Here is a 12,302-nt window from a genome sequence, read left to right on the forward strand (position 1 = left end):
CGGACTTGTACATTTTTGGAAAAACAAACCATTTTCTAATCAATGATGGAGGATCGTGCGAGAAATGCAATCGAAAAAGCAATGCGCATGTGCAAGAAAAGAAAATTCCCGTAATGAAAAGAAGATTCCTAGCCACGAAAATTATTTTCTGTAGCATCATGAGGTGAAATTGAAGGCTTAGTTGGTCGAATTTCGAAATCAATGGTGGCGCCATCGGATCACAAAACGCGCACATTTTCTGATTTTCAAAAGAAAATTCTTTCGAAATTCGACTATGTATGGCCAGCCTAAAGGGGGCTGAATACAAATGCATGCCACACTTTTCAGATATTTTTTTTGTAAAAAGTTTTGAAAACCATTTATCTTTTTTCTTCCACTTCACAATTATGTTTTACTTTGTGTTGGTCTTTCACATAAAATCTCAATAAATACATTTAAGTTTTTGGTTGTAACATGACAAAATGTGGAACATTTCAAGGGGTATGAATACTTTTTAAAGACACTGTGTATACAGTATATATATATATATATATATATATATATACACACACACACACAAACATGTGTGTTTGAACTTTGGGGTGCACACCCTAACGCAATAGGCTGCGCACACCAATGCTGCCACTTGTGTAAAGGGGCCCTCGTTCAGCCTGATCATTAATAGAATGTGTTTCTTGGTAAAAATAAAATCAATTAATTAATACACCATTTTTAAACACATAATAAATATAATTATTTTTAAAGGTATAATCCACACACGGTATTACCAGCAGCAAGGCACATTGGGCCAGATTCTCGTACCTGCGGCGCAGCGTAACGTAACCCGTTTACGTTACACCGCCACAAGTTTTCAGTCTAAGTGCCCGATCCACAAAGCACTTACCTGGAAACTTGCGGCGGTGTATCGTAAACACGTCCGGCGCAAGGCGGCCCAATTCAAATGGGGCGGCGGGTACCATTTAAATTAGGCGCGCTCCCGCACCGGACGTACTGCGCATGCTCCGTTCGCAAGTTTCCCGACGTGCTTTGCGCGAAATTACGACGCGCCGACGTGTTGAGAATCGCGACGTGTGTAACGTACTTACGCCGGGAAAACAAAAAAATTCAAAAGCGACGCGGGAAAGACGGGCATACTTTAACATGGTGGAGTAATTTTACACCATGTTAATAGCAGCCCTATCTTTGCGACGGGAATCTAAGACTTGCGCCGACGTAACAACGGGAAAAACCTTCGTGGATCGCCGTAACTGCTAATTTGCATACCCGACGCTGGTTTACGACGCAAACTCCCCCCAGCGGCGGCCGAAGTATTGCATCCTAGGATCCGACAGTGTAAAACAGTCTAAAACAGAGATACGACGGCGTATCAGGAGATACGCCGTCGTATCTCTTTTGTGAATCTGGCCCTCTGAGTTTAGCTGCCTTTACAGAAAATAGAATTCTGAGAATCTGGAGTGGATTAGATACTCTTTGGCATCTGAATGTGTGGAAAGGCAGGTACATTAAAATGTAGGAGAACTTTATCTACATGAAGTTTGTTTATATTTCCCAGATAATGTAGGTTACTTAAACAAGGGAGGCTAGTCAATGTGACCTAACTGTTATCCTTATCCACCACCATGCACATGACAGTCTCTGACCACATATAGCTTGGCCTGACTGCACTTGTTGGTTCCTCCCTTGCCGCAATCCTAGCAGGCCCCAATTTTTCAATGCATGGGATCTCTGTGATGTTGTTTTTTTAAAGCCAGATTGTTTTTTAAAACCAGATTCAATTTTTTATGTCACAAACCAAATATAGGAAAATACAATAAACTAAATATAAAAATAATCCATTATTAAAGAGTGGTATTATACAGAATATATATTGTAAGTTTCTTGGGTTTTTCAGAACTGAAAATGTTTTAAGAAAAACATTTTTGCGTTTGTAGCACTACCCCCATAGGAGCTGCTGGTTTAGATTTGGGTTTTGCACGTTACCCCTAAATTCCTTGTTCAGGGAAGAAAGTCTGTAGAAAATGAGATGTCCACACAAGATATAAAACCTTCAACTGTTAGGTTTTATTTTTGCTGCATAAAACTTGTGAAGAAAGTGGAGAGTATAGAGAGAAGGGGGAAGGTTCAGGCACACGGTACAGAATGCACAAAATGATGTCTAGAATTCCAGTATTCACCACTCACTCCTGAGTGGGTATTGCTTACCCGGATAAGCCCCTCTCACATGGCCTAGCAGCCGGGATGATGCACGAACAGTATGAAAACAGTCTCTGCCACAGACCGTCTGAGAACGAAAGATGGATAGCCAGGAATCCTCTGCCCCAGGATTTGAGTGCCGAACTTCCATCCTTACAGTAAAAGAGCCTTTAAGCCAACCCGGCGGACTGTAAGACCAATAGAGTAATGGATCCCCTTCTAACGAAGTCACCAGGCCTATCCCCAGACACTAGCTTGCCTTGCTTGGGCTCCTCCAGGGCAGGTCCTCCCCCGGTTCCCTTCGTTAAGCAGCTTCCCCCACTTGGATGGACAGCTTGGGATCCTCTTTTGAATCGTAGGCCCCAGCCAGCATAACTGGGCCCACTCCATGCAGATGTGAGGTCGAGATCACACACGTGCCTCGCGCTAGAAGGGCCACGAGGCGAAGGACCCCGAAAAACGGCATCTGCCCCTTAAGTATCCCTTCCCAGCATGCATAGTGGGGCACCACTCCCACTGGGCTGCTGCCGAGAAGGGTCACTCAACACACCATGGTTCGCTTGTATTCCAAAATGGGCCTGAGGTGATAACGCCACCCACAGGCAACAGGGGAAAGTCCTCTCAAGCACAACCATAGCCAGAACAGAGGCTAATTTGAATGAAATTCAACAAAGTCTGTGCCCACGATTGACTCAGACACCCTCTAGATTTAGAATAGCGCCCCAGTAATTGGGAGCAGGGCGCTACACGTTTATATAATTATTGTACTGAAAGGTGAACAAATGGAAATTTTAAACTTGAGATTTGTAAGAATAGGAAAGGATTACAACTCCTGTCAGATTTGTTGCTGCCCCAATGGGGCATATTTACTTTTTACAAAGTTGTCACCAGGTCTAGAAGTGAATTACTCCTACAGGGTCACAACAGTTATAAAGACACTTTCTGAAGAGTAAGGAAAAGCTGAAACTTTTACTCCAACTTTGGCAACTCTGCAATTTTTTTTTTATTTATAATGCAATTATACCTGTAGTTATGCCTTAATAAATTGTTTATTATAAAATGCAACATGGCTTCGTACAAACGGGGCATAGTGCCCCATACATCCATGTGGGGCCATGTTTACACCCACGGGAATGCACAGATATTCTGTGCATCCCCCTGTAGGCAGTCCCATAGATATCTGTTGAGACACAGCCACTGCTCCCTATATGACATCTGTGTCGGACTGTCGGTGTGGGTGCAATCCCTCAACGTAGGCAGTGTGAGTTCAGGGACATGCACCCGCACTCACCCACATCCACCCATATTGAGAGCAGCAGCTGTGTCTTGTGTCTGTGCAGCTGCTTTGTCCCAATACACAAGAATAGGACTGCCTGTGCCTCCTGTGCCTCCCTGTGCAGGTAAACACGGCCCTGCATGGGCATATGGTTTGGCGCGCCCCATGCAAACGAGGCCTTTATTCGTTATTTCTATAGCACAGGCTAGAAAATAAAAATAATATTGTGTTTATGTTGATGCATGATGTGGGAAAGCTGTACAAACAGAAAGATAAAATATATATATATATTTAAATAGCTAGTAAACGTATACAGTACTGTGTTTTCTGCCTAAGGGACTGCAGTTGAACTGATTTACCTAAGGTGATTTGCAAGGAGATTTACAGGATTGATGGTGCGGAATCAAGTCAAGCTTTGCCATTGCTTGTTAAGAAAGCTGTAATGCTTTGTGCATGTGAGTGATCAGAGATTGCACCTGTGCTAAAACATAAGTGCTCTTCCCAAATGTGCCATTGTTTTTTGTTTTTTTTTGAGCATCAGTGTGTCAGCGCAATTTTGCCACAAGAATTTTCATTCCTAATTTACTGTTCAAGAGTACTGTAATTTCTCAAAAAGGGGTAACAGGATGGGGCTTTGGCGATACCAAATGGACTAATAAAAGAAAATGTTGTAAAATATACACTCTATTGACAAAGATTAAAAACTACCATACATCAAGAGTATATAACGACCAATGCATCAGTAAATCTGTACATCATATGAAGTTTCATTCATTAAGGTGTCATTCAGATGGCAACAAGAGAACCTCAATGCGTTTCGACTCATAAAAAGTCTTCATCAGGAGGAAAATTATATATTTTCAAGATGCATTTATAAAAACAATAGAGGAATGCATGATCAAGTGAAAGAGCTCAGATAGGAAACCAGATAGGATACAAGGGAAACAAGGCTCAACTGACTCCTCAATGATGGTAAGGTCACACCAATGCTGTTGCTGTCATGGAGGCGATCCTGAGAGCCCTGGATTCTGTTACCGATTTGTATAAGGTCATTATTCCTTACCATCACTGAGGATTCAGTTGAGCCTTGTCTGCCTTGTATATCTCGTTTCCTATCTGGGGTCTCTGACATGGACATGCATTTCTTTATTGTTTTTAATTAATGCATCTTGAAAATATATATTTTTCCTTCTGACAAAGACTCTTTAGGAGTTGAAACACATTGAGGTTCTCTTGTTGCCAAGACTCCTTAATGGATAGAACTTCATATGATGCAGAGCTTCATTGATGCATTGGTTATTTTAATCTTTGTCAATAAAGTGTATATTTTACAACATTTTCTTTTACTAGTCCATTTGACACGGCTAAAGTCCCATCTGGTTCCCCCTTTTTGAGTAATGGAAGTCCAATAGGCATATGGCACCATTTTTGACACAGACTGGGATTTAGCAACAAACATCCTGGTGTTGATTTACTAAAGGCAAATAGAATGTGCACTTTGCAAAGTGAAGTTGCACTCTACAAGTGCAGTTGCTGCATAGCTTAGTAAATGAGGTAATGCTTTACTTCGCAAAGAATACCCAATCAGGTGCAATGAAAATAAAAAAAAACAGCATTTTTGCTTGCACATGATTGGATGATGGAAGTTAGCAGAATTTATGCTCATTTAATAAATGCTGGAGCAACTGCCTTTAGTAAATCAACAACCCCACTGTTAAAAAATAAATTTTTAACAGTGATGCTCCCCCTATATAGTCTGCACATGTTTAAAGCACCCAACAAATGAATTTATCACACCCAAAAAGCAATTACTAAGCAAATTACCCTTAATCTCACCCAAACCACAACATCAATATAATCCCTAGACCTCCACCGACCTACTCTACCCCTAACCCACTGACCTTCAAATCGTGAGACAAGACTGTTCAGTGTCAGTTGATACTGCTTAAATATATAGCTGTCATTGAGCTACAATTACTCTATCATGAATTATGAACATTGTGATTACAGGCGGCATTTAGACACAGAAAGGGTTGTGATGTTGGTTTTCCCTACATGCGCTACTGCTGCTGTACAGGTCTGTGTGCATTAATTCTCTCCCATTGTAAGTAATTACATTGCAGTTGCATAATAAGGCAGCAGTGCAGAAGTATCAAGAATGATTACATCTGGTCAACGGTCACCGGAAACTTACTGGAAAAGATGGCAAATTTCAGATGACTTTTCACTTTGCTAAATGATTAGTGATAAGTGAAAGTTGCTTGAAAAAGCCTACGTGCAGCTTGTCCCTAGGGCTAGCAGGTTCTTTTTAGTATAGATTTCTTTTTTTAATTTAACTTCTGAAGTTTACCCAGATTTGCAGTGGAGGCTGTAAAACCATACATTGACATTTGAAGTGATTTTTTGCTATACAGACCTTGTTTCTCAAAAGTGATATTTTATTTTAGCGTAGTACTGATTAGATGAATCATATATGGATCTCTTATATATAATGGGAACTCTAGTGTATTGTAAGTGTAGCGCCTGTGTACTTTCAGTACAGGTGCTCTTCTAAATTTAAGGGGGAAGAGAGAGTTAGTTAGCTCTCATCCAAGTGATTTGTACAAATTAGGCCTGTGTTTCAGCTGGGCTGTACTATCGGTACATTCTGTGTTCCTGAGGTGCTTTTCCACCCCGGGGGCGGCAGGTGGCAGCAGTGGAGACCAGGCTGGGGTGCCTCTTGCCAGCAGCCAATCAGGAGGGGTTTTCCCTCGCGGGGCATGCTGGGGGAAGGTACTTCTGGAGCAGACGCCTTTGGGCGGGAGTCCTGTTCCGGGTGTGGCACCCACCTTCAGGGTGACCACACATCATGGCCCCCCGGCGATATGGCCTACCAGGCCGGGGTGCGGGTGCCACGCAGTGTTCATGGTTCCGAGACCATGTCGGCCCAGAACATTTAAAGCTGTGGGCTGTGGCGGGGCCCCAATGATCTACTGGGTTACCAATTCTGAGGAGATCCCAAGCGAGATAGCTGTTCGGTGAGGAGTCCGTGTGAGGAGCGCCAATGAGAGGCTGGCGGTCCAACAGGGCCTAGACAATCCACCGGGGATCGAGGTAACCGGACACTGAGAGGTTGGATGTCCACAACCTGTCAGTCGGTAACCTAAGGAGAAAACTACCTGAGGAAAACGCAAGCTCAAATTCTACCAAGGAGGATTGTCTCCATGATCTAAGTTCTAGGGAGGGTCTGTGGCAGAGATCTTTTCCCTCAAAGTTTCCAAGTGATACTCTGGCTGTCAGGTCGGTGTGAGAGGCCTGTCCAGGTACACTATACCCACTCCGGCTGGAGTGGCGACGAAAGTGAAATGTCGTTAGAAGCAGGATTGCCTCTGTGTTGTTGGTCCTGAGTCTGCTACTTCTTCTCCTCATCTATCCCTGCTATCTAGTCTACCTCAAGTTTGTATTTTACCGTGTTGGGTAAAATAAAGCACAAGAAAAGACACCTGCTGTTTGGACATTCCATCATTGCTGCTCTCATCATCTACCCCTAACGCTCACAGAGGTAACACGCCATCCCAATTCTATCCAGCGGCTCCTTCGGGGTGAGCGCTACATAAGGGACATATAGATGTTGGCAACCCTAACTGACAACTAAAAGTAAAGCTGCAAAAGCCTTCCATGCCCCTACATTGCCTGGAACCCCCTTCCAACACCATTGCTATTGGCTACGGAAGCAGTCCTTTAAAGTGATGGGCCAATAGGATGCAGGCAGCCTGTGGATTTTTTTTGTTTTCATTAACATTTTTACTGCACTTATCTCAGCAGGGAATCTTGGTTCTTTATCTGTTGGGGCACATGGTGAGGCAGCCATCTTGAATGCACTCAGTAAAATATCATAACATGGCCAGTTTTCAAAAGAAGCCAATTAACCAACCAGTATGTCTTTGGAGTGTGGGAAGAAAATAGAGTACCTGGCAGAAAGCCACACAAGCACAGGAGAAACATGCAAAAGCCATGCAGACAGTATTCTGACTGGAACTCCAACCAAGGACCCCAATGATACAAGGAAGAAACCTTAACCATTACGCCACCGTAAATTAATTACAAAGATTAGCATGATCAATGTGTATTTTATGAACTGTACAACATGGAAGGAAGAAAATGAGCTCAAAATTGGAGTTGCTTTCAATAGGAACAACTCAGATTTCACTTTGAATTTTCTAGAAAAAAAAACTTCTGATTGACCACTATGAGCTGAAACTGAAATGTTGTTTGAAATTGTAGCTCCGAGCTTGAGCCCAGGTTCACAATGGGTACGATTTGGTACGATTTGATATGCGATTTCACATGTCAAATCGCATCTCAAATCGGCGGCATTTGCCGGCTATTGTCGGCAATGGCACTGTCCTAATCAGTGCGACGCCGCTGCACTGATTTAAAAAAGTAGTTCCTGTACTACTTTTTGCGATTTCGGGCCGCGATTTACATTGAACACTGCACAGATGTCTCTTAAATCGCGGCCGAAATCGCGGCAAAATCACAGCCGCGAAATCGCGGTAAAATCGCGATTTTACCGCGATTTTGAATTCGCAGCAGTGTGAACCTAGCCTTCAGCTGTTTTTTATGGCCTGGAGATGGAGCACATCTCTTCATTTTTAGAAAAACCCTGGAAAGAAAGTAGGGCTGAATTCAGAATGGGGTTGAGCGCATGGATCTGTCTTGGGCGCATGGACCTGACTTTATTATATAATAAATAGCTGTCGGTTTTTCGTATGGCAAAAGAAAGTTATGCCTAGTATACGCAATAAGAAAATTAAATATACGCATTTCTAAGCGATCATCCGATAATCTGATCATTAGTACACAGCTTTTGAGAGCCGATCACTACAGTTTGTGCGAAAATATCCAAAGGGACAAACACAAAAATGTTTCTCGTATGATAAGAGAAGGAATCTATTTGAGCTACCTGGATAGTTCTGTGGAGCTTTTCTGGATGTGTGAGGCCCCGTACACACGACCGAGTTTCTCGGCAGAATTCAGCCAGAAACTCGATCGGAGCTGTATTCTGCAGAGAAACCCGGCCGTGTGTACACTTTCGGCCGAGGAAACCGACGAGGATCTCGTCGGGCCAAATAGAGAACATGTTCTCTATTTCCTCGTTGTTCAATGGGAATTTTCGGCTCGCCGAGATCCTCGGCGGCTTCACAAGGAACTCGACGAGCAAAACTATGTGTTTTGCCCGTCGAGTTTCTCGGACGTGTGTACGGGGCCTAAAAGGCATATACAGTTCTGTATTGGGGACTAAAGTTTCTTTCAAGGACTATGTCATTCTGCCAGTAATCAGAACATTCTGCTTCACCTCTGCAGGCTACCATTGCTAACCTCACCTTCTCAAAATACCTATTCCTGGCTATCATTTTAATCCGCTAGTTTTTAGTACTTTCAGAGTCCCTGACTTGCAACAAGCATATCTATTAGAAGTTTTGACTTTCCCATCCCTACTTGTTCCAGGCCAGTATTTTAGAAAGCACTGAAGTTAAAAAAAAATCCCAGGAAACTAGCAATGTGAGATGGTGGTCAACAAAAACATCCTGAAGATTTATATAAGTACATAGTGGGGTTGATTTACTGAAGGCAAATAGACTGTGCTCTTTGCAAAGGGCAGTTGTTTCAAAGCTTAGTAAATGAGGTAAAACTTCACCCAATCACGTGCAAGGAAAATAAAAATACATTTTTTTTTGCTTGAACATGATTGGATGATGCAAGTCATGGAAGTCAGCATAGCTTCTGCCCATTTACCAAGCTGTGGAGCAACTGCTCTTGCAGAGTGCAACTGCACTTTACAAAGTGCACAGTGTATTTGCCATTAGTAAATCAACCCCACTGTGTTACCGTGTATTTAGCTATGTTACTGCATCTGTGCTGGTAAGGTAGGTCAGACTGCTTTAATGAGTCTTTTTTTCCTGCATTATGTTAGAGTTTTAGGCCCCGTACACACGACCAGTTTCCTCGGCAGAATTCAGCTTCCGACCGAGTTTCTGGCTGAATTCTGCCGAGAAACCCGGCCGTGTGTACACTTTCGGCCGAGGAAGCCGACGAGGACCTCGGCGAGGAAATAGAGAACATGTTCTCTATTTCCTCGTTGTTCTATGGGAGCTCTCGTCCCGCCGAGCTCCTCGGCGGCTTCAGGGCTGAACTGGCCGAGGAACTCGATGTGTTTGCCACGTCGAGTTCCTCGGCCGTGTGTACGAGGCCTATCACCAACTTTGGCTGGACTGCCAGGTTTCTTGTAAAGGAGACAATACCTAACATTTTACATAGGACTGTATTACTAAAAAAAAGTGCATGGCTGTTTGTTCATCAAAACTACATGTAAATTCATTCTGTGCCACATTCTCTTTAAGAATTTGTTCATTGGGCCTTGCTGAAGGCCTCTCACCTACATTGGCTAGAGAGACTCTAATTGGATTATACTTTTCTATGCCAGGAAGGCCCTCACGCTCCATTGGAAAAAAAAACCTTAGTTCAGACCATTGCCTATTGGAAGCAACTAGCCAATTCCAACCTACCAATAGTGGCTGCATCCGCAAGTTTGATAGCAGCTACCCAGATTTTTATTTATGTTAGAGCCTGGGCCTGGGGGTGGGTTCTGATTAGAATATGTAACCCTTCTCTTTATCCTGACTCCTTGGGGGAGGGCACGGACTGATGTTGTGTTTAATATCATGATACATCTCTGTAAACTTCAACTAGAGCCACACATGCTTGCTTTCTGTATGTTTTTAAAATGCTTTTTATTTTATTTTTTACTGTACTGTTGGTACTATGTACCTGTTTTTGTTCAGGTAGTCTGCCCCTGCGTGCCCTGGACTACCCATATTTTGTTTACCCTACAATCACTAAAAACTAGTAAAGAGTTTTCTAAAAAAAAAAAAACATCCTGTGCTAATTGGGAAAACTGAAATGTTCTTAGGCTACACTTTTACAGAATGTATGTGAAAATTAGGAACATGACACATTAGATGGCAGTGAGTATCATATGAAATAAGGCTGCTCATCAGTGCCAACTATTGGTCCTAATGCAGTATTTTCCCCATTCACACATTCTATCTGCAGAGAATATATTTATTTTTCCCCCTGCGTACAGAAATAATTTTCAAGCAATGTCAATTTTTTTTATTTAAATACACCCCATAGTGTCCTGGGAGCCTTTGTTTGTCTGTGTCCCAGTGGATTACATTATACAGAAACATTCCAGTACTTAAAGCACTTGCAGTACGGTTGAAATAAGAATTAGTTTCGAGTTTTCAAAGGTTTGCAGAAAGAGTATGCAATAGAATGAAACACAATCACCAGAACCTGTGAACAGACCAAAAGTTTGTGTGAACTTTAGAACCCCATTAAAGTCTATGGGACTTGAACGTTTGAAATCTAAAGTGCTAATTTTAAAGGCTAATATGCAAGTTATTGTCCTAAAAAGTGTTTGGGGACCCGGGTCCTGCTCCTGGGGACATGTATCAATGCAAAAAAAAGTTTTAAAAACTGCAGTTTTTTCGGGAGCAGTGATTTTAAATTACTTTTTATCCTTCAGAAATTACACTTTGTTCAGGGATAGTTCTAAGCACGGGAAATAAGCGCTGCTTTACAGGCATACTATACACCCCCCTCCCCCACAGGTACGAAATTTAAAGAAATATTTCACTTTATTGTTTCACTTTAAGCATTATTAAATTCACTGCTCTCGAAAAACGGACGTTTTTTTTTTTACTTTTTTTTCAGGACCCAGGTCCCCAAACACTTTTTTTGACAATAACTTGCATATAAGCTTTTAAAATTAGCACTTTAGATTTATCCCATAGACTTTTCCAGGGTGCTCTGTGGCTTTTCGAACTTGCCGCGAACACCCCAAATTGTTCGCTGTTCGGCGAACAGGCAATGTTCGAGTCGAACATGAGTTCGACTCAAACTCAAAGCTCATCCCTAGGGAGAATTAGCTGCTGAACATATAGTACCGAATACTAAAAAAGTGGTGATCTGCCAGATAAACTCAAGGCCTTCATGTGTTCAGCTTCTCTAACCATCTCTAACCATTATTTTTAGTTGTGTCTCCCAGAATATACAAATAATTTCTATTTTTTAATGATAGAGTTAATGTTCATTGATATATTAAAGCCCAACTCCAACTACAACATGATCAATTTGGGTAGAATGATTAAGAATTAGAGCTTCTTGCAGGATTTTATTGCCATATATGTCTCTATTCGAGAGATTTTGTCTCACTTCCTGTCACTTCACAGTAGACATGTGCACACTGAAATATTTTGTTTCGGAATTTCGTTTTCATCCGAAAAATATATTTATTTAGTTACTCCCGAAAATTAGTTTTTATTTATTCAGTTTCGTTATAAAAATGCATTCATCCGAAATCCAAATTAATTAAGGTTGAATCTGTCATTGAAGGCTTATGGTGTCCGTCAAATTTTCTAAGAAGATTCGATGAAGCAGCTAAACTGTATGACGCCGCAATCGTACATTTCCGGTGGAATGCTTCGTCCACAAGCTATAGTAGAATTCTAATGTTGTATGACTAGTAATAACTATATTTATTAATTATTATTACTAGTCAACCAACATTAGAATTCTTCTATAGCCTATGGGCCGAGCATTTGACCATAAATGTGGCGGTCGTGACAATCGTATGTTTTTAGCTGCTTTGTCGAATCTTCATGTCGCTATAATGTCGAATCCTTTCTCTCTATGTCGAATCTTGGACTAATAGAGTTAGGTTAGGCACATTTGACCACAGGTTTAAAAGACACAGATCTCTATTGTCTTCGTCATGACGAATCTTCTA

The 12,302-nt window shown here is 41.9% G+C and overlaps 1 protein-coding gene across 4 annotated transcripts in view; it reads left to right on the top strand.

Annotated features, from left to right (window-relative positions):
- The window catches only part of EPS8L2 (EPS8 like 2), a 238,566-nt gene that overhangs the window by 164,511 nt on the left and 61,753 nt on the right, over positions 1-12,302 (top strand). The gene's annotated exons all lie outside the window — the stretch shown is intronic.

Source organism: Rana temporaria, chromosome 11 (genome assembly GCF_905171775.1).
Source record: "Rana temporaria chromosome 11, aRanTem1.1, whole genome shotgun sequence".
In the NCBI taxonomy this organism is placed as follows: Eukaryota; Metazoa; Chordata; class Amphibia; order Anura; family Ranidae; genus Rana; species Rana temporaria.